At 40.2% G+C, this 24,585-nt stretch overlaps 1 protein-coding gene across 1 annotated transcript in view; it reads left to right on the forward strand.

Moving 5' to 3' along the window:
* pnmt (phenylethanolamine N-methyltransferase) overlaps nt 1-24,585 on the forward strand; it is a 199,078-nt gene that overhangs the window by 89,365 nt on the left and 85,128 nt on the right. The gene's annotated exons all lie outside the window — the stretch shown is intronic.

The following is a 24,585-nucleotide window of genomic DNA, read 5'->3' on the forward strand; positions in this document are numbered from 1 at the left end:
TATAACTTCTGCATACATTAACTGATCTTGATGAAACTTCAGCAGTGTGTTCGTTGTAAGAGGCCGATCGCACAGATGTGACTATTGTGAGTCAAAGTTATAGCGCCACCAACAGGCAGCAGGAAGTACATCACTATTAAAATGCTTTGAAATCACTGTCTTATTTTTACCAGATTTGCTTCAAACTTTATGTGTAGAATGTAGACACACGGCAGATGTAAACCTGTGAAATGATTATTGATATCTTAGATACTGTTGCCGTGGCAACGCATCAAACTTTAATATTCTTTTTTTATGCTTTTGAGACTCTTAACATACTTGAAATTGCATGAAACTCGACAGACACATCACATTTATTAGCCCGTAGACATGTGCAAAGTTTCAGAAACGGGCGTGGTGAGGGGCTCAGTAGCGCCACCTTTAGTCATAAGTGGGGGGGTTAGTTTTATCAACAGCAACAAAACTTGGTATGTGTATTGTTCTCATCAAGACGGACAACTTTCTAATTTACATGATATATCTCCGACCAACAGGAAGAGAGATATTTTGGTTTGAATGTGGATTTTCTGAAGAATTTTCTCTCCCTCTCTCTGTGTCTCTGTGTGTGTGAGGGGAGGGGGGATTTGACTATTGCTTTTGTATTGTTAATCAAGGTTTCAGGGGCTTTTGGGGTCCTTAACATGCTCAAAAACTCTTGAAACTTTGCACACAAGTGAGAACCCCCTGCCATCAGGGACGGGCTGAAGCTGGTACCCGGGCGTGGCAGGGGGGCTCAACAGCGCCCCCTTGAAAGGGGTCCCAAAACTTGGTCCATAGATCAAACACGCTTGCATGAATTAATATGAAACTCGGTACACATATAGATCTCATCGGGCCGAACAACTTTCCCCCGGTCAAGTTTTACGCCAGCCCAACAGGAAGTCGGCTATTATGGGTTGTTTGGAAAACGCTTGCTGTGGAATGCGGAGTACTCCTCCTAGAGAATTCATCCAATCCCCATCAAACTCGGTGTGCATGAAGTCAAGACATTGAGGATTCTAAATTGCGGACGGATTTTTGATATCTCGAACGGTTTGGCCGTGGCGAGGAAACGAAATTATGGCGAGAAAAGAGAAACACGAAGTGGTATAACTTCTGCATACATTAACTGATCTTCATGAAACTTCACCAGTGTGTTCGTGGTAAGAGGCTGATCAGATGGATGTAACTATTGTGAGCCAAAGTTATAGCGCCACCAACTGGCAGCAGGAAGTGTGTCACTTTCAACATGCTTTTGACAAAAGTGGGGGGGTTAGTTTTACCAACAGTTCCAAAAATCAGTATATATATTGGTCTCATCGAGTCAGACAACTTTCTAATTTACAGTCATTAGCTCAGAGCAAAAGGAAGTCAGATATTTTGGTTTGAATGTGGATTTTTTGGATATTTCAGACTCTGAGTTTTTAGCTACTCTTCCTAACTGGTTTATTTTATTCACACCAAACTTTTTCAAAATGATGAAAATACATTAAAGATGCTAAATTGTGAACGGATATTAAACATCTCAAACGGTTTTGCTATAGTGAGGGACTAAAGTAATGTACAAAAAGGAAACTAAAAGCCTCATCTTCTAAAAATGTAATTAAAAAACATTTATTTCTATATAAAAGTATACAAATATCACAACTAAACCCATTTTATTCTTTTTTTCAATTTAATAATTATTTATAAGTTTAAAAATAGTAATTGTACTATTTAGTCCCATAAAAGTCAAGTCATACATAGGGCTATACTGCCCTCTTGTGTTCAAAATCAGGTAGGCCTATTGTATCTACATAAAAATATACTAGGTTTGTGACGTTGAGAATATTTTACCACTGGTTAATCTATGTGTGACACCGCTGGGGGCTTTTGAATCGCCAACTTAAAAACGAAAGTAAAATATGCTCGTCCGCACTGACATTGATAGTGGTTGAGCGAGCGTTTCAAATGAATTCCTATGGAAGCCATGAGCATTTTAGTTTCATTTTAAAATTAGCACCTTTCGGGGGGTGGATTGCTTGGAATTATTTTACAAAAGCACAATGTTGTGTTTTATTGTGACTGTACACAAATATAAGTTAACACTTTGCAGTTTGAATGTCGTCCTGTATAATGACGGAGTATGTTTTTATGTGTCCACTGTTCAATCGCGCCCACGCCACACACACACACACGGTTTACTATCTTTGTGGGGACTCTCCATAGACTTAATGGTTTTTATACTGTACAAACTGTATATTCTATCTCCTCACACTAACCCTACCCCTAAACCTACCTATCCCAGAAAACTTTCTGCATTTTTACATTTCCAAAAAAACTCATTCTGTATGATTTATAAACTTGTTTACCCATGGGGACATCTATTTAGGTCCCCACTGTGACATGAGTCCCCATGAGTCTGTGTGCATTCAGGTTGAAGTCCCCACCGGGATAGGAAAACATGAACACATACACACACACACACACACACACACACACACACACACATTCCAGCATTGCAATCTTGACATCGCAGCCTGTTCATTATAGCCTTAATAAAATATAATAATAAAATAGTTAACCTAACATATAAAAATTACACTGCTCTAAATAGTCAGTAGTACAATTCGTACATTCACAGTAAGCACCGCTCCACTGTGATGTTTCAAGCACATTTTTGCGCGTGTGAAGAGGATGATTTTTTTCGTCGATATTGGAACACGAGTGAAGAACAAAGCCTATAATAAAGAATAGTTTAGCATCCAAATACATCGCAAATGCTGAAACATTTTGATTCTAATGAGAGGGTTACGTGAGCCCAACAGTGCTTACTTTCGTTTTTATTTTTACATTAAATTTAAAAGATTTGTTGTGGAATATTTTGAGTGTATCATAAAATCAGAATAAGGTAATAAGGTTTCTGTCTTTTATATATATATATATATATATATATATATATATATATATATATATATATATATTTATATATAAATATAGCTGCGAGCAGCGATGAAGGGCCAAAGCCGGTGGCACCGCCACCCCGGTGCCTTTAGGTAACTAAAGGCAACGGGGTTGCGGTGCCACCGGCTTGGGCCCGTAATCGCTGCTCGCAGCTATATTTATTATTATTATTATTTTTCTGTCAACCTTTCGGGCACTTTTGAGACCCTTAACGTGCTCGAAAACTCTTGAAACTTTGCACACAGGTCAGAACCCGCGGCCATCAGGGCCGGGCTGAAGCTGGTACCCGGGCGTGGCAGGGGGGCTCAACAGCGCCCCCTTGAACGAGGTCCGAAAACTTGGTCCATAAATCAGACACGCTTGCATGTAATAATATGAAACTCGGTACATATATAGATCTCATCGGGCCGAACAACTTTCGTACTTTTACTTTTTACGCCAGCCCAACAGGAAGTCAGCTATTAAGGGTTGTTTGGAAACGCATGGTCTGGTATTTGAAACACTTCTCCTAGGGAATTCACCCGATCGCCACCAAACTCGGTGTGCATGAAGTCAAGACATTGAGGATGAAAAATTGCCAGGGGATTTTTGATATCTCGAACGGTTTGGTCGTGGCGAGGAAACGAATTTATGGCGAATAATGGAAACAGGAAGTGTGTTATAACTTCTGCATACATTAACTGATCTTGATGAAACTTCAGCAGTGTGTTCGTTGTAAGAGGCCGATCACATGGATGTGACTATTGTAAGTCAAAGTTATAGCGCCACCAACTGGCAGCAGGAAGTGTGTCACTTTCAAAATGCTTTGAAATCACCCTCTTATTTTTATCCGATTTGCTTCAAACTTTATGTGTATAATGTAGACACACGGCAGATGTAGACCTGTGAAAGGATTATTGATATCTTAGATACTGTTGCCGTGGCAACGCATCAAACTTTAATATTCTTTTCGGATGCTTTTGAGACTCTTCACATGCTTGAAAATGCATGAAACTCGACAGACACATCACATTTATTAGCCAGTAGACATGTGCAAAGTTTCAGAAACGGGCGTGGTGAGGGGCTCAGTAGCGCCACCTTTAGTCAAAAATGGGGGCTTAGTTTTTCCTAGAATCACAAAAATCGGTATGTATATTGTTCTCATCGAGCCGGACAACTTTCTAATTCACAGTCATTAGCTCAGACCATCAGAAAGTCAGATATTTTGGTTTGAATGTGGATTTTCTGGAGAATTTTCTCTCTCTCTCTCTCTCTGTCTCTATGTGTGTGTGTGTGTGTGGAGGGGGTGGGGGAGATTTGTCTATTCCATTTAATCTTTGTTTTTCAAGGTTTCAGGGGCTTTTGGGGCCCTTAACATGCTCAAAAATTCTTGAAACTTTAAACACAGGTCAGAGCCCACGGTCATCAGGGCCGGGCTGAAGCTGGTACCCGGGCGTGGCAGGGGGGCTCAACAGCGCCCCCTTGAACACGGTCTGAAAACTTGGTCCATATATCAAAAACTCTTGCATGAATTAATATGAAACTCGGTACACATATAGATCTCATGGGGCTGAACAACTTCCGCACTCTAAGTTATTAGCTCCGCCCAACAGGAAGTCGGCTATTATGGGTTGTTTGAAAAACGCATGCTGTGGAATTTGATGTACTCCTCCTACAGAATTCATCCACTCGCCTCCAAACTCGGTCAGCATGAAGTCAAGACATTGAGGATTCTAAATTGCGGATGGATTTTTGATATCTCAAACGGTTTGGCCATGGCGAGGACACGAATTTATGGCGAGAAAAGAGAAACACGAAGTGTTATAACTTCTGCATACATTAGCTGATCTTGATGAAACTTCAGCAGTGTGTTCGTGGTAAGAGGCCGGTCAGATGGATGTAACTATTGTGAGTCAAAGTTATAGCGCCACCAAATGGTAGCAAGAAGTGTGTCACTTTCAAAATGCTTTTGACAAAAGTGGGGGGGTTACTTTTACCCACAGTTACAAAAATCAGTACGCATATTGGTCTCATCGAGCCGGACAACTTTCTAATTTACAGTCATTAGCTCCGAGCAACAGGAAGTCAGATATTTTGGTTTGAATGTGGATTTTTTGGATATGTCAGACTCTTTAGAGTTTTTAGCTACTCCTCCTAAGTGGTTTATTTTATTCACACCAAACTTTTTCAACATGATAAAAATACATTAAAGATATATATATATATATATATATATATATATATATATATATATATATAAATATAGCTGCGAGCAGCGATGAAGGGCCAAAGCCGGGGGCACCGCCACCCCGGTGCCTTTAGGTAACTAAAGGCACCGGGGTGGCGGTGCCACCGGCTTGGGCCCGTATATTTTATTATTATTATTGTTTTCGTTAGGATTATTAGGGCCCGAGCACCGATGGTTTGAGGACCCTCTTGGAATTGCTCTGTTTATTATTAGGGCCCGAGCACCGATGGTGTGAGGACCCTCTTGGAATTGCTCTGTTTATTATTATTATTATTATTATTCTCTGCATTTAATTGCATTTTTGAGGGCCTAAACATGCTCGAAAACTCACAAAACTTTGCAGACGCGTCAGAACTGGCGAAAATTTACATCTGATAAAGGTTTCAGAATTGGACGGGGCAAAATGGCTCGATAGCGCCACCTATAAAAGTTCAACGGAGTGCGCCTCCCGCAACGTTCAACGTACGTGCACGAAATTCGGTACATACATGTAATGACCTAATACCTACAAAAAAGTCTCTTGGAGCATAGCCCTAAACACAACAGGAAGTCAGCCATTTTGAACTTCCTCTCAGATTTTTGTGCAGTTTTTGCCATTTTCAGGCCTCGTACTTTAACGAACTCCTCCTACAGTTTTAATCTGATCATCTTCAAATTTGGTGAGTATAATCTTAAGGCCTTTGCGACGTTAAATTGCGAAGATCTTGAGTTTTCGTCGAAGGGCGGGTCCTCGGCGGCCTGACAAATTTCGATGTTTCGCCATGAAACAGGAAGTTGCTGTAACTCAGGCATGGAATGTCCAATCTGCCCCAAACTTCACACGTTTTATAAGCATTCTGTCCTGAACACATGACCATGCTCATATTCATTTATAGTCATAGCGCCACCTGCTGGCAACAGGAAGTGACATGTTTAACACTGTTGTGGACTCCTAATAACATATAAAAAAGTGCCAGCAAGTGCTAAACATGCTAACAACATACTAGAAACATGCTAAAACATGCTAGCAAACACTTAGCTAAGTGTTAAAGCATGCTATTACTGCAATTGAATAGGAATTTGCTGTAACTCAGGCATGGAATGTCCAATCTGCCCCAAACTTCACACGTTTGATAAGAATCATGGCCTGAACACATGTCCATGCTCAAATTCAGTTATTGTAATAGCGCCACCTACTGGCAACAGGAAGTGACATGTTTAACACGTTGATGCTGTTCTAGCAACATGTTAAAAATGCCATTGAGTTCTAAAAATGCTAGAAACATGTTAAAACATGCTAGCAATACTTAGCTAAGTGCTAAAGCATGCTAATTCAATGAAACAGGATGTTGTTGTTACTCAAGAAGGCAATGTCCAATCTGCGCCAAACTTCACACTTTTGATAAGCGTTCTGTCCTGAACACATGACCATGCTCATATTCAGTTACATTTATAGCGCCACCTGCTGGCAACAGGAAGTGACATGTTAAACACTGTTGTGGACTCCTGATAACATATAAAAAAGTGCCAGCAAGTGCTAAACATGCTAACAACATACTAGAAGCTAAAACATGCTAGCAAACACTTAACTAAGTGCTAAAGCATGCTATTACTGCAATTAAATAGGAATTTGCTGTAACTCAGGCACGGAATGTCCAATCTGCCCCAAACTTCACACGTTTGATAAGAGTCAAGGCCTGAACACATCTACATGATAATATTCAGTTATAGTAATAGCGCCACCTAGTGTTTAACACGTTAATGCCGTTCTAGCAACATGTTAAAAATGCCATTGACTTCTAAACATGCTAGAAACATGTTAAAACATGCTAGCAATACTTAGCTAAGTGCTAAAGCATGCTAATTCAATGAAACAGGATGTTGTTGTTACTCAAGAAGGCAATGTCCAATCTGCACCAAACTTCACACTTTTGATAAGCGTTTTGTCCTGAACTCATGACCATGCACATATTCAGTTACAGTCATAGCGCCACCTGCTGGCAACAGGAAGTGGCATGTTTAACCCTGTTGTGAACTCCTGATAACATATAAAAAAGTGCCAGCAAGTGCTAAACATGCTAACAACATACTAGAAACATGCTAAAACATACTAGCAAACACTTAGCTAAGTGCTAAAGCATGCTATTACTGCAATCAAATAGGAATTTGCTGTAACTCAAGCATACAATGTCCAATCTGCCCCAAACTTCACACGTTTGATAAAAGTCCTGCACTGAACACATCTACATAGCGATATTCAGATATAGACATAGCCCCACCTACTGGCAACAAAAACTGACATGGTTAACACAGTAATGCAGAACTAACCACATAACTATTGTGTACTAAGCATGCTAGAAACATACTAAACATGCTAGCAACTACTATACCTCCTTAAATGCACATTGCCCAACCATGCTCTGTCTTCCTAAAGCCACCGAGTGACGATGGCACGGGTGCGAGGGCCCTTTCATCGCTGCTTGCAGCTTTAATTAGGGCCCGAGCACCGATGGTGTGAGGACCCTCTTGGAATTGCTCTGTTTATTAGGGCCCGAGCACCGATGGTGTGAGGACCCTCTTGGAATTGCTCTGTTTATTAGGGCCCGAGCACCGATGGTGTGAGGACCCTCTTGGAATTGCTCTGTTTATTATTAGGGCCCGAGCACCGATGGTGTGAGGACCCTCTTGGAATTGCTCTGTTTATTATTATTAGGGCCCGAGCACCGATGGTGTGAGGACCCTCTTGGAATTGCTCTGTTTATTATTATTATTATTATTATTATTATTATTATTAGGGCCCGAGCACCGATGTTGTGAGGACCCTCTTGGAATTGCTCCGTTTATTATTATTATTATTATTATTATTCTTCTCCGCATTTAATCGCATTTTTGAGGGCCTAAACATGCTCGAAAACTCACGAAACTTTGCACACGTGTCAGAACTGGCGAAAATTTACATCTGATATAGGTTTTAGAATTGGGCGGGGCAAAATGGCTCGATAGCGCCACCTATAAAAGTTCAACGGAGTGCGCCTCCCGCTGTGTTCCACGTACGTGTACGAAATTCGGTACATATATGTAATGACCTAATACCTACATAAAAGTCTCTTGGAGCGTAGCTCGAAACCCAACAGGAAGTCAGCATTTTGAACTTCCTCTCAGATTTTTGTGCAGTTTTTGCCATTTTCAGGCCTCGTACTTTAACGAACTCCTCCTACAGTTTTAATCTGATCATCTTCAAATTTGGCGAGTGTAATCTTAAGGCCTTTGCGACGTTAAATTGCGAAGATCTTGAGTTTTCGTCGAAGGGCGGGTCCTCGGCGGCCTGACAAATTTCGATGTTTCGCCATGAAACAGGAAGTTGCTGTAACTCAGGCATGGAATGTCCAATCTGCCCCAAACTTCACACGTTTGATAAGCATTCTGTCCTGAACACATGACCATGCTCATATTCAGTTACAGTCATAGCGCCACCTGCTGGCAACAGGAAGTGACATGTTTAACACTGTTGTGGACTCCTAATAACATATAAAAAAGTGCCAGCAAGTGCTAAACATGCTAACAACATACTATAAACATGCTAAAACATGCTAGCAAACACTTAGCTAAGTGCTAAAGCATGCTATTACTGCAATTGAATAGGAATTTGCTGTAACTCAGGCATGGAATGTCCAATCTGCCCCAAACTTCACACGTTTGATAAGAATCATGGCCTGAACACATGTCCATGCTCAAATTCAGTTATAGTAATAGCGCCACCTACTGGCAACAGGAAGTGACATGTTTAACACGTTGATGCTGTTCTAGCAACATGTTAAAAATGCCATTGAGTTCTAAACATGCTAGAAACATGTTAAAACATGCTAGCAATACTTAGCTAAGTGCTAAAGCATGCTAATTCAATGAAACAGGATGTTGTTGTTACTCAAGAAGGCAATGTCCAATCTGCCCCAAACTTCACACGTTTGATAAGAGTCATGGCCTGAACACATCTACATGAGAATATTCAGTTATAGTAATAGCGCCACCTACTGGTAACAGGAAGTGTCATGTTTAACACGTTTCCAATCTGCATCAAACTTCACACTTTTGATAAGCGTTCTGTCCTGAACACATGACCATGCTCATATTCAGTTACATTTATAGCGCCACCTGCTGGCAACAGGAAGTGACATGTTAAACACTGTTGTGGACTCCTGATAACATATATAAAAGTGCCAGCAAGTGCTAAACATGCTAACAACATACTAGAAGCATGCTAAAACATGCTAGCAAACTCTTAGCTAAGTGTTAAAGCATGCTATTATTGCAATTAAATAGGAATTTGCTGTAACTCAGGCATGGAATGTCCAATCTGCCCCAAACTTCACACTTTTGATAAGCGTTCTGTCCTGAACACATCTACATGAGAATATTCAGTTATAGTAATAGTGCCACCTGCTGGCAACAGGAAGTGACATGTTAAACACTGTTGTGGACATATAAAAACATATAAAAAAAGTGCCAGCAAGTGCTAAACATGCTAACAACATACTAGAAACATGCTAAAACATGCTAGCAAACACTTAGCTAAGTGCTAAAGCATGCTATTACTGCAATTAAATAGGAATTTGCTGTAACTCAGGCATGGAATGTCCAATCTGCCCCAAACTTCACACTTTTGATAAGCGTTCTGTCCTGAACACATCTACATGAGAATATTCAGTTATAGTAATAGCGCCACCTACTGGTAACAGGAAGTGTCATGTTTAACACGTTGATGCCATTCTAGCAACATGTTAAAAATGCCATTGACTTCTAAACATGCTAGAAACATGTTAAAACATGCTAGCAATACTTAGCTAAGTGCTAAAGCATGCTAATTCAATGAAACAGGATGTTGTTGTTACTCAAGAAGGCAATGTCCAATCTGCGCCAAACTTCACACTTTTAATAAACGTTCTGTCCTGAACACATGACCATGCTCATATTCAGTTACAGTCATAGTGCCACCTGCTGGCAACAGGAAGTGACATGTTAAACACTGTTGTGGACATATAAAAACATATAAAAAAGTGCCAGCAAGTGCTAAACATGCTAACAACATACTAGAAACATGCTAAAACATGCTAGCAAACACTTAGCTAAGTGCTAAAGCATGCTATTGCTGCAATTTAATAGGAATTTGCTGTAACACAGGCATGGAATGTCCAATCTGCCCCAAACTTCACACGTTTGATAAGAGTCATGGCCTGAACACATCTACATGAGAATATTCAGTTATAGTAATAGCGCCACCTGCTGTCAACAGGAAGTGACATGTTTAACAGTGTTGTGGTCTCCTAATAACATATAAAAAAGAGCCAGCAAGTGCTAAACAGGTTATCAACATACTAGAAACATGCTAGCAAACACTTAGCTAAGTGCTAAAGCATGTTATTACTGCAATTAAATAGGAATTTGCTGTAACTCAGGCACGGAATGTCCAATCTGCCCCAAACTTCACACGTTTGATAAGAATCATGGCCTGAACACATGTCTATGCTCAAATTCAGTTACAGTAATAGCGCCACCTACTGGCAACAGGAAGTGACATGTTTAACACGTTGATGCCGTTCTAGCAACATGTTAAAAATGCCATTGAGTTCTAAACATGCTAGAAACATGTTAAAACATGCTAGCAATACTTAGCTAAGTGCTAAAGCATGCTAATTCAATGAAACAGGACTTTGTTGTTACTCAAGAAGGCAATGTACAATCTACCCCAAACTTCACACGTTTGATAAGAGTTATCTCTTGAACACATGTCCATGCTCATATTTAGTTATAGTCATAGCGCCACCTGCTGGCAACAGGAAGTGACGTTTAACACTGTTCTTGACTCCTAATAACATATAAAAAAATGCCAGTAGGTGCTAAACATCCTACCAACATACTAGAGACATGCTAAAACATACTAGCAAACACTTAGCTAAGTGCTAAAGAATGATATTACTGCAAATAAATATGAATTTGCTGTAACTCAGGCATGGAATGTCCAATCTGCCCCAAACTTCACACTTTTGATAAGCGTTCTGTCCTGAACACATGACCATGCTTATATTCAGTTACAGTCATAGCGCCACCTGCTGGCAACAGGAAGTGACATGTTTAACACTGTTATGGACTCCTAATAACATATAAAAAAGTGCCAGCAAGTGTTAAGCATGCTAACAACATACTAGAAACACGCTAAAACATGTTAGCAAACTCTTAGCTAAGTGCTAAAGCATGCTATTATTGCAATTAAATAGGAATTTGCTGTAACTCAGGCATGGAATGTCCAATCTGCCCCAAACTTCACACTTTTGATAAGAGTCATGGCCTGAACACATCTACATGAGAATGTTCAGTTATAGTAATAGCGCCACCTACTGGCAACAGGAAGTGACATGTTTAACACGTTGATGCCGTTCTAGCAGCATGTTAAAAATGCCATTGAGTTCTAAACATGCTAGAAACATGTTAAAACATGCTAACAATGCTTAGCTAAGTGCTAAAGAACGCTAATTCAATGAATCATGACTTTGTTGTTACTCAAGAAGGCAATGTCCAATTTGCACCAAACTTCACACGTTTGGTAAGAGTTCTGTCCTGAACACACATCCATGCTCATATTCAGTTATAGTCATAACGCCACCTACTGGCAACAGAAACTGACATGGTTAACACAGTAATGCAGTACTAACCACATAATTATTGTGTACTAAGCATGCTAGAAACAGACTAAACATGCTAGCAACACTTAGCTGAGTCATGAAGCATGCTATTATCACCATTATACAAAACATTTTGTAACTGACTTTGACATACTCTTACTATATATACCTCCTTAAATGTACATTTCCCAACCATGCTCTGTCTTCCTAAAGCCACCGAGTGTTGATGGCACGGGTGCGAGGGCCCTTTCATCGCTGCTTGCAGCTTTAATTATTATTATTATTATTCTTCTCCGCATTTAATTGCATTTTTGAGGGCCTAAACATGCTCGAAAACTCACAAAACTTTGCACACGCGTCAGAACTGGCGAAAATTTACATCTGATAAAGGTTTCAGAATTGGACGGGGCAAAATGGCTCGATAGCGCCACCTATAAAAGTTCAACGGAGTGCGCCTCCCGCAACGTTCCACGTACGTGCACGAAATTCGGTACATACATGTAATGACCTAATACCTACAAAAAAGTCTCTTGGAGCATAGCCCTAAACACAACAGGAAGTCAGCCATTTTGAACTTCCTCTCAGATTTTTGTGCAGTTTTTGCCATTTTCAGGCCTCGTACTTTAACGAACTCCTCCTACAGTTTTAATCTGATCATCTTCAAATTTGGTGAGTATAATCTTAAGGCCTTTGCGACGTTAAATTGCGAAGATCTTGAGTTTTCGTCGAAGGGCGGGTCCTCGGCGGCCTGACAAATTTCGATGTTTCGCCATGAAACAGGAAGTTGCTGTAACTCAGGCATGGAATGTCCAATCTGCCCCAAACTTCACACGTTTGATAAGCATTCTGTCCTGAACACATGACCATGCTCATATTCATTTATAGTCATAGCGCCACCTGCTGGCAACAGGAAGTGACATGTTTAACACTGTTGTGGACTCCTAATAACATATAAAAAAGTGCCAGCAAGTGCTAAACATGCTAACAACATACTAGAAACATGCTAAAACATGCTAGCAAACACTTAGCTAAGTGTTAAAGAATGCTATTACTGCAATTGAATAGGAATTTGCTGTAACTCAGGCATGGAATGTCCAATCTGCCCCAAACTTCACACGTTTGATAAGAATCATGGCCTGAACACATGTCCATGCTCAAATTCAGTTATTGTAATAGCGCCACCTACTGGCAACAGGAAGTGACATGTTTAACACGTTGATGCTGTTCTAGCAACATGTTAAAAATGCCATTGAGTTCTAAAAATGCTAGAAACATGTTAAAACATGCTAGCAATACTTAGCTAAGTGCTAAAGCATGCTAATTCAATGAAACAGGATGTTGTTGTTACTCAAGAAGGCAATGTCCAATCTGCGCCAAACTTCACACTTTTGATAAGCGTTCTGTCCTGAACACATGACCATGCTCATATTCAGTTACATTTATAGCGCCACCTGCTGGCAACAGGAAGTGACATGTTAAACACTGTTGTGGACTCCTGATAACATATAAAAAAGTGCCAGCAAGTGCTAAACATGCTAACAACATACTAGAAGCTAAAACATGCTAGCAAACACTTAACTAAGTGCTAAAGCATGCTATTACTGCAATTAAATAGGAATTTGCTGTAACTCAGGCACGGAATGTCCAATCTGCCCCAAACTTCACACGTTTGATAAGAGTCAAGGCCTGAACACATCTACATGATAATATTCAGTTATAGTAATAGCGCCACCTAGTGTTTAACACGTTAATGCCGTTCTAGCAACATGTTAAAAATGCCATTGACTTCTAAACATGCTAGAAACATGTTAAAACATGCTAGCAATACTTAGCTAAGTGCTAAAGCATGCTAATTCAATGAAACAGGATGTTGTTGTTACTCAAGAAGGCAATGTCCAATCTGCGCCAAACTTCACATTTTTGATAAGCGTTCTGTCCTAAACACATGACCATGCTCATATTCAGTTACAGTCATAGCGCCACCTGCTGGCAACAGGAAGTGGCATGTTTAACACTGTTGTGAACTCCTGATAACATATAAAAAAGGGCCAGCAAGTGCTAAACATGCTAACAACATACTAGAAACATGCTAAAACATGCTAGCAAACACTTAGCTAAGTGCTAAAGCTCGCTATTACTGCAATTAAATAGGAATTGGCTGTAACTCAGGCACGGAATGTCCAATCTGCCCGAAACTTCACACGTTTGATAAGAGTCATGGCCTGAACACATCTACATGAGAATATTCAGTTATAGTAATAGCGCCACCTACTGGTAACAGGAAGTGTCATGTTTAACACGTTGATGCCGTTCTAGCAACATGTTAAAAATGCCATTGTCTTATAAACATGCTAGAAACATGTTAAAACATGCTAGCAATACTTAGCTAAGTGCTAAAGCATGCTAATTCAATGAAACAGGATGTTGTTGTTACTCAAGAAGGCAATGTCCAATCTGCGCCAAACTTCACACTTTTGATAAGCGTTTTGTCCTGAACTCATGACCATGCACATATTCAGTTACAGTCATAGCGCCACCTGCTGGCAACAGGAAGTGGCATGTTTAACCCTGTTGTGAACTCCTGATAACATATAAAAAAGTGCCAGCAAGTGCTAAACATGCTAACAACATACTAGAAACATGCTAAAACATGCTAGCAAACACTTAGCTAAGTGCTAAAGCTCGCTATAACTGCAATTAAATAGGAATTGGCTGTAACTCAGGCACGGAATGTCCAATCTGCCCGAAACTTCACACGTTTGATAAGAGTCATGGCCTGAACACATCTACATGAGAATATTCAGTTATAGTAATAGCGCCACCTACTGGTAACAGGAAGTGTCATGTTTAACACGTTGATGCCGTTCTAGCAACATGTTAAAAATGCCATTGTCTTATAAACATGCTAGAAACATGTTAAAACATGCTAGCAATACTTAGCTAAGTGCTAAAGCATGCTAATTCAATGAAACAGGATGTTGTTGTTACTCAAGAAGGCAATGTCCAATCTGCGCCAAACTTCACACTTTTGATAAGCGTTTTGTCCTGAACTCATGACCATGCACATATTCAGTTACAGTCATAGCGCCACCTGCTGGCAACAGGAAGTGGCATGTTTAACCCTGTTGTGAACTCCTGATAACATATAAAAAAGTGCCAGCAAGTGCTAAACATGCTAACAACATACTAGAAACATGCTAAAACATGCTAGCAAACACTTAGCTAAGTGCTAAAGCATGCTATTACTGCAATTAAATAGGAATTTGCTGTAACTCAAGCATACAATGTCCAATCTGCCCCAAACTTCACACGTTTAATAAAAGTCCTGCACTGAACACATCTACATAGCGATATTCAGATATAGACATAGCCCCACCTACTGGCAACAAAAACTGACATGGTTAAAACAGTAATGCAGAACTAACCACATAACTATTGTGTACTAAGCATGCTAGAAACATACTAAACATGCTAGCAACTACTATACCTCCTTAAATGCACATTGCCCAACCATGCTCTGTCTTCCTAAAGCCACCGAGTGACGATGGCACGGGTGCGAGGGCCCTTTCATCGCTGCTTGCAGCTTTAATTATTATTATTATTATTCTTCTCCGCATTAAATTGCATTTTTGAGGGCCTAAACATGCTCGAAAACTCACGAAACTTTGCACACGCGTCAGAACTGGCGAAAATTTACATCTGATATAGGTTTCAGAATTGGACGGGGCAAAATGGCTCGATAGCGCCACCTATAAAAGTTCAACAGAGTGCGCCTCCCGCAACGCTCCACGTACGTGCACGAAATTCGGTACATACATGTAATGACCTAATACCTACCAAAAAGTCTCTTGGAGCGTAGCCCTAAACACAACAGGAAGTCAGCCATTTTGAACTTCCTCTCAGATTTTTGTGCAGTTTTTGCCATTTTCAGGCCTCGTACTTTAACGAACTCCTCCTACAGTTTTAATCTGATCATCTTCAAATTTGGTGAGTGTAATCTTAAGGCCTTTGCGACGTTAAATTGCGAAGATCTTGAGTTTTCGTCGAAGGGCGGGTCCTCGGCGGCTTGACAAATTTCGATGTTTCGCCATGAAACAGGAAGTTGCTGTAACTCAGGCATGGAATGTCCAATCTGCCCCAAACTTCACACGTTTGATAAGAGTTCTGTCCTGAACACATGACCATGCTCATATTCAGTTATAGTCATAGCGCCACCTGCTGGCAACAGGAAGTGACATGTTTAACACTGTTATGGACTAATAACATATAAAAAAGTGCCAGCAAGTGCTAAACATGCTAACAACATACTAGAAGCATGCTAAAACATGCTAGCAAACTCTTAGCTAAGTGCTAAAGCATGCTATTATTGCAATTAAATAGGAATTTGCTGTAACTCAGGCATGGAATGTCCAATCTGCCCCAAACTTCACACTTTTGATAAGCGTTCTGTCCTGAACACATCTACATGAGAATATTCAGTTATAGTAATAGCGCCACCTACTGGTAACAGGAAGTGTCATGTTTAACACGTTGATGCCATTCTAGCAACATGTTAAAAATGCCATTGACTTCTAAACATGCTAGAAACATGTTAAAACATGCTAGCAATACTTAGCTAAGTGCTAAAGCATGCTAATTCAATGAAACAGGATGTTGTTTTTACTCAAGAAGGCAATGTCCAATCTGCGCCAAACTTCACACTTTTAATAAACATTCTGTCCTGAACACATGACCATGCTCATATTCAGTTACAGTCATAGTGCCACCTGCTGGCAACAGGAAGTGTCATGTTAAACACTGTTGTGGACATATAAAAACATATAAAAAAGTGCCAGCAAGTGCTAAACATGCTAACAACATACTAGAAACATGCATAAAACACTTAGCTAAGTGCTAAAGCATGCTATTGCTGCAATTAAATAGGAATTTGCTGTAACACAGGCATGGAATGTCCAATCTGCCCCAAACTTCACACGTTTGATAAGAGTCATGGCCTGAACACATCTACATGAGAATATTCAGTTATAGTAATAGCGCCACCTGCTGTCAACAGGAAGTGACATGTTTAACAGTGTTGTGGTCTCCTAATAACATATAAAAAAGAGCCAGCAAGTGCTAAACAGGTTATCAACATACTAGAAACATGCTAGCAAACACTTAGCTAAGTGCTAAAGCATGCTATTACTGCAATTAAATAGGAATTTGCTGTAACTCAGGCACGGAATGTCCAATCTTCCCCAAACTTCACACGATTGATAAGAATCATGGCCTGAACACATGTCTATGCTCAAATTCAGTTATAGTAAAAGCGCCACCTACTGGCAACAGGAAGTGACATGTTTAACACGTTGATGCCGTTCTAGCAACATGTTAAAAATGCCATTGAGTTCTAAACATGCTAGAAAAACATGTTAAAACATGCTAGCAATACTTAGCTAAGTGCTAAAGCATGCTAATTCAATGAAACAGGACTTTGTTGTTACTCAAGAAGGCAATGTACAATCTACCCCAAACTTCACACGTTTGATAAGAGTTATCTCTTGAACACATGTCCATGCTCATATTTAGTTATAGTCATAGCGCCACCTGCTGGCAACAGGAAGTGACGTTTAACACTGTTCTTGACTCCTAATAACATATAAAAAAATGCCAGTAGGTGCTAAACATCCTACCAACATACTAGAGACATGCTAAAACATACTAGCAAACACTTAGCTAAGTGCTAAAGAATGATATTACTGCAATTAAATATGAATTTGCTGTAACTCAGGCATGGAATGTCCAATCTGCCCCAAACTTCACACTTTTGATAAGAATCATGGCCTGAACACATCTACATGAGAATGTTCAGTTATAGTAATAGCGCCACCTACTGGCAACATGAAGTGACATGTTTAACACGTTGATGCCGTTCTAGCAACATGTTAAAAATGTCATTGAGTTCTAAACATGCTAGAAACATGTTGAAACATGCTAACAATGCTTAGCTAAGTGCTAAAGAATGCTAATTCAATGAAACATGACTTTGTTGTTACTCAAGAAGGCAATGTCAAATTTGCACCAAACTTCACACGTTTGATAAGAGTTCTGTCCTGAACACACATCCATGCTCATATTCAGTTATAGTCATAACGCCACCTACTGGCAACAGAAACTGACATGGTTAACACAGTAATGCAGTACTAACCACATAATTATTGTGTACTAAGCATGCTAGAAACAGACTAAACATGCTAGCAACACTTAGCTGAGTCATGAAGCATGCTATTATCACCATTATACAAAACATTTTGTAACTGACTTTGACATACTCTTACTATATATACCTCCTTAAATGTACATTTCCCAACCATGCTCTGTCTTCCTAAAGCCACCGAGTGTTGATGGCAAGGGTGCGAGGGCCCTTTCATCGCTGCTTGCAGCTTTAATTATTAGGGCCCGAGCACCGATGGTGTGAGGACCCTCTTGGAATTGCTCTGTTTATTATTATTATTATTATTATTATTATTATTATTATTCTTCTCCGCATTTAATTGCATTTTTGAGGGCCTAAACATGCTCGAAAACTCACGAAACTTTGCACACGCGTCAGAACTGGCGAAAATTTACATCTGATATAGGTTTCAGAATTGGACGGGGCAAAATGGCTCGATAGCGCCACCTATAAAAGTTCAACGGAGTGCGCCTCCCGCAACGTTCCACGTACGTGCACGAAATTCGGTACACACATGCAATGACCTAATACCTACAAAAAAGTCTCTTGGAGCATAGCCCTAAACACAACAGGAAGTCAGCCATTTTGAACTTCCTCTCAGATTTTTATGCAGTTTTTGCCATTTTCAGGCCTCGTACTTTAACGAACTCCTCCTACAGTTTTAATCTGATCATCTTCAAATTTGGTGAGTGTAATCTTAAGGCCTTTGCGACGTTAAATTGCGAAGATCTTGAGTTTTCGTCGAAGGGCGGGTCCTCGGCGGCCTGACAAATTTCGATGTTTCGCCATGAAACAGGAAGTTGCTGTAACTCAGGCATGGAATGTCCAATCTGCCCCAAACTTCACACGTTTGATAAGAGTTCTGTCCTGAACACATGACCATGCTCATATTCAGTTATAGTCATAGCGCCACCTGCTGGCAACAGGAAGTGACATGTTTAACACTGTTATGGACTCCTAATAACATATAAAAAAGTGCCAGCAAGTGCTAAACATGCTAACAACATACTAGAAGCATGCTAAAACATGCTAGCAAACTCTTAGCTAAGTGCTAAAGCATGCTATTATTGCAATTAAATAGGAATTTGCTGTAACTCAGGCATGGAATGTCCAATCTGCCCCAAACTTCACACTTTTGATAAGCGTTCTGTCCTGAACACATCTACATGAGAATATTCAGTTATAGTAATAGCGCCACCTACTGGTAACAGGAAGTGTCATGTTTAACACGTTGATGCCATTCTAGCAACATGTTAAAAATGCCATTGACTTCTAAACATGCTAGAAACATGTTAAAACATGCTAGCAATACTTAGCTAAGTGCTAAAGCATGCTAATTCAATGAACAATGTTGTTGTTACTCAAGAAGGCAATGTCCAATCTGCGCCAAACTTCACACTTTTAATAAACGTTCTGTCCTGAACACATGACCATGCTCATATTCAGTTACAGTCATAGTGCCACCTGCTGGCAACAGGAAGTGGCATGTTTAACACTGTTGTGGACTCCTAATAACATATAAAAAAGTGCCATATAAACATGCTAAAACATGCTAGCAAACACTTAGCTAAGTGCTAAAGCATGCTATTACTGCAATTGAATAGGAATTTGCTGTAACTCAGGCATGGAATGTCCAATCTGCCCCAAACTTCACACGTTTGATAAGAATCATGGCCTGAACACATGTCCATGCTCAAATTCAGTTATAGTAATAGCGCCACCTACTGGCAACAGGAAGTGACATGTTTAACACGTTGATGCTGTTCTAGCAACATGTTAAAAATGCCATTGAGTTCTAAACATGCTAGAAACATGTTAAAACATGCTAGCAATACTTAGCTAAGTGCTAAAGCATGCTAATTCAATGAAACAGGATGTTGTTGTTACTCAAGAAGGCAATGTCCAATCTGCCCCAAACTTCACACGTTTGATAAGAGTCATGGCCTGAACACATCTACATGAAAATATTCAGTTATAGTAATAGCGCCACCTACTGGTAACAGGAAGTGTCATGTTTAACACGTTTCCAATCTGCGTCAAACTTCACACTTTTGATAAGCGTTCTGTCCTGAACACATGACCATGCTCATATTCAGTTACATTTATAGCGCCACCTGCTGGCAACAGGAAGTGACATGTTAAACACTGTTGTGGACTCCTGATAACATATAAAAAAGTGCCAGCAAGTGCTAAACATGCTAACAACATACTAGAAGCTAAAACATGCTAGCAAACACTTAACTAAGTGCTAAAGCATGCTATTACTGCAATTAAATAGGAATTTGCTGTAACTCAGGCACGGAATGTCCAATCTGCCCCAAACTTCACACGTTTGATAAGAGTCATGGCCTGAACACATCTACATGATAATATTCAGTTATAGTAATAGCGCCACCTACTGGTAACAGGAAGTGTCATGTTTAACACGTTGATGCCGTTCTAGCAACATGTTAAAAATGCCATTGACTTCTAAACATGTTAGAAACATGTTAAAACATGCTAGCAATACTTAGCTAAGTGCTAAAGCATGCTAATTCAATGAAACAGGATGTTGTTGTTACTCAAGAAGGCAATGTCCAATCTGCGCCAAACTTCACATTTTTGATAAGCGTTCTGTCCTGAACACCTGACCATGCTCATATTCAGTTACAGTCATAGCGCCACCTGCTGGCAACAGGAAGTGGCATGTTTAACACTGTTGTGAACTCCTGATAACATATAAAAAAGTGCCAGCAAGTGCTAAACATGCTAACAACATACTAGAAACATGCTAAAACATGCTAGCAAACACTTAGCTAAGTGTTAAAGCATGCTATTACTGCAATTAAATAGGAATTTGCTGTAACTCAAGCATACAATGTCCAATCTGCCCCAAACTTCACACGTTTGATAAAAGTCCTGCACTGAACACATCTACATAGCGATATTCAGATATAGACATAGCCCCACCTACTGGCAACAAAAACTGACATGGTTAACACAGTAATGCAGAACTAACCACATAACTATTGTGTACTAAGCATGCTAGAAACATACTAAACATGCTAGCAACTACTATTCCTCCTTAAATGCACATTGCCCAACCATGCTCTGTCTTCCTAAAGCCACCGAGTGACGATGGCACGGGTGCGAGGGCCCTTTCATCGCTGCTTGCAGCTTTAATTAGGGCCCGAGCACCGATGGTGTGAGGACCCTCTTGGAATTGCTCTGTTTATTATTATTATTATTATTATTAGGGGCCAAGCACCGAAGGTGCGGAGGCACCTATTGTATCTGTTCCGTTTCTTATTATTATTAGGGGCCAAGCACCGAAGGTGCGGAGGCACCTATTGTATCTGTTCCGTTTCTTATTATTAGGGGCCAAGCACCGAAGGTGCGGAGGCACCTATTGTATCTGTTCCCGTTCTTATTATTAGGGGCCAAGCACCGAAGGTGCGGAGGCACCTATTGTATCTGTTCCGTTTCTTATTATTATTAGGGGCCAAGCACCGAAGGTGCGGAGGCACCTATTGTATCTGTTCCGTTTCTTATTATTATTATTATTATTATTATTCTTCCGCCATGGGAGTCTATGGCAGCCCATAGAACCGATTGCGGGAAAGTTGTTTTGGTTTGACATTCTGATAGAGGACCGTCTCAACATTAAATACACCAATTTTGGTGTTTCTAAGTCATTCCCTCTAGCGCCACCACCTGTCCAAAGTTTCACTTTTATTTTGCTAATAACTTTTGAACCGTAAGGCCAATCAGCGAAATTCTTTTTTCCTCTGATTCCTGAGCTCATGGCGATTCGATTGCACCCTATGACGTCATTTGCCGTCATAAAAATATGGCCGCCATCTTGAATTTTCAAAAAAAGCTACTTTTTCGAACTCGTCCTAGACGGTTTGTCCGATTTGCACGAAAATTGAACCAGATCATCTTCAGGTAGTGCTGACAAAAAGTTATGGAATTCAAATGGATTCGTCAAACCGTTTTCAATAAACGCACAAATACATTTTACGTAGCGCTAGCAAAAACAGTCGTAAGGCCGTATCTCCGCAACGGTTTATCGTATTCAGACCAAACTTGGTACTTGTACTCACAAGCATGACCTGAGGCTACATGCTGTGTTTCGGCGCAGCGCCACCTACTGGTCCGGAGATATGAAAAATGGCTATTTTTGCTTATAACTTCTGAACAGTTTGTCCAAAAATCATACAATTGGTCTCGTTAGATTCAGGGCAACATGCCGAGTCGACTGATATCCAATTTGACCATATCGGTCATTTTGGCTGTCGGCCATTTTGAATTTTGTGCTAAAATTCTGTATTTTATGAACGCATGAACGGATTGTTACGAAATGTGGTATGGGTCATCAGCACAATGCCCTGAATGAGCCTGAGAAGTTTCGAAACAGCGCCACCTAGTGGTGAATTTTTTTTTTCAAATGCTTATAACTTTGGGTGTGGTCGACTTATTTTCACGAAACTCATCTTTTTAGACTCCTGAATCGTTGCCGAGTCCTACGATACCAAACATGCTAGGTTTCGCCTTACGGTTTGTGTAGCGTTGTGATTTAGCGCTTAAAAAACATTTGGCTATATCTTTGAAACCGCTAGTCCGATCGAGACGAAACCACCGTCAGAAGTTTGGAAACATAGGTCGATAGCTATACGCCAATGCCCAAATGCGAAAATATTGATGTTTAGGGGTACTAATTTCCAATCAAAGTCATGTGTCAGTCATTTTTTTCGTGTTTTTTCATATAAATGTCTATAACTCCGAAGCGAATTGAGATATTTTCACCAAAATTGACACACATATGTATGGGCTCACTCTGAGGACACGTAAAAAAAATTGTGGGACTGAGCCTCTTGGTGGCGCTATAATTGAACAAAATATGAAATTCCCATTGACTTCAATACAGTTTTGTGAAATAAAATGCTATACTAAACAAATGCATTGGTGTAATATTACGAAACTCAGATTGTGTCATCAGCACCATCCCCTGAAGGCAACCAAAATATTTCAAGACAGCGCCACCTAGTGGTCAAAAGTTATAACAAAATTTCCAAAAAGGCTAATAACTTTTGAATAAATCTGGCTATTGAAATGCCACGGGTCTTAATAGATTCCTTGGGTCAAGCCGAGAACATAGATACCAAGTTTTCCTTATTTGGCCAAACTTCCTGTCCGCCATCTTGATTTTCATTCAAAACCTACTTTTTCGAACTCCTCCTAGACCGTTTGTCCGATTTTCACCAAAATCGAATCGTATCATCTCCAGACTGTGCCGACAAAAAGTTATGGATTTCGTGTCGATTGATGAAACCGTTTTCGTATAGCACAGCAGCAAAGTTGAGGCATGATGCCAAAATGACTATTCAGGCTTTATATCTGCAATGCCTCGACATATTGACACAAAACTTTGTATGTGTCACTGTCTCCTTACTCTGACCACACCACATCAATTTCGTAACAGCGCCACCTTTTGGTCAAAAGTGACAATCCATTAAATCATATTTTGAATCACTTTTTACATGATTTTTCAGCCATTTCGCCTAAAATCCTCTTTAAATGTCTTTAATTGCTCATTGTTGCAGTTGGTCTGACACTTTCAGACATGTTGGCATGTCTTGTCGTCTTATTCTGCTTGGCCCCGGTAATGGCTGCTTGCAGCTATATTTAGGGGCCAAGCACCGAAGGTGCGGAGGCACCTATTGTATCTGTTCCCGTTCTTATTATTATTATTCTTCTTCTTCCGCCATGGGAGTCTATGGCAGCCCATAGAACCGATTGCGGGAAAGTTGTTTTGGTTTGACATTCTGATAGAGGACAGTCCCAACATTAAGTACACCAATTTTGGTGTGTCTAAGTCATTCCCTCTAGCGCCACCACCTGTCCAAAGTTTCACTTTTACTTTGCTAATAACTTTTGAACCGTAAGGCCAATCAGCAAAATCCTTTTTTCCTCTGATTCCTGAGCTCATGACGATTCGATTGCACCCTATATCGTCATTTTCCGTCATAAAAACATGGCCGCCATTTTGAATTTTCCTAAAAAGGTACTTTTTCGAACTCGTCCTAGACGGTTTGTCCGATTTGCACGAAAATTGAATCGGATCATCTTCAGGCAGGGCTGACAAAAAGTTATTAAAATCTTTTTGATTCGTCAAACCGTTTTCGATAAACGCTCGAACAAATTTTACGTAGCGCTTGCAAAAACAGTCGTAAGGCTGTATCTCCGCAACGGTTTATCGTATTCAGACCAAACTTGGTACATGTACTCACAAGCATGACCTGAGGCTACATGCTGCGTTTCGGCACAGCGCCACCTACAGGTCCGGAGATATGAAAAATGGCTATTTTTGCTTATAACTTCTGAACAGTTTGTCCAAAAATCATAAAATTGGTCTTGATAGATTCAGGGCGTCATGCCGAGTCGACTGATATCCAATTTTGCCATATCGGCCAATTTGACTGTCGGCCATTTTGAATTTTGTGCTAAAATGCTGTATTTTAACAACGCATGAACGGATTGTTACG

This window comes from Abramis brama, assembly GCF_963993115.1.
Source record: "Abramis brama genome assembly, chromosome: 14".
Lineage (NCBI taxonomy): Eukaryota > Metazoa > Chordata > Actinopteri > Cypriniformes > Leuciscidae > Abramis > Abramis brama.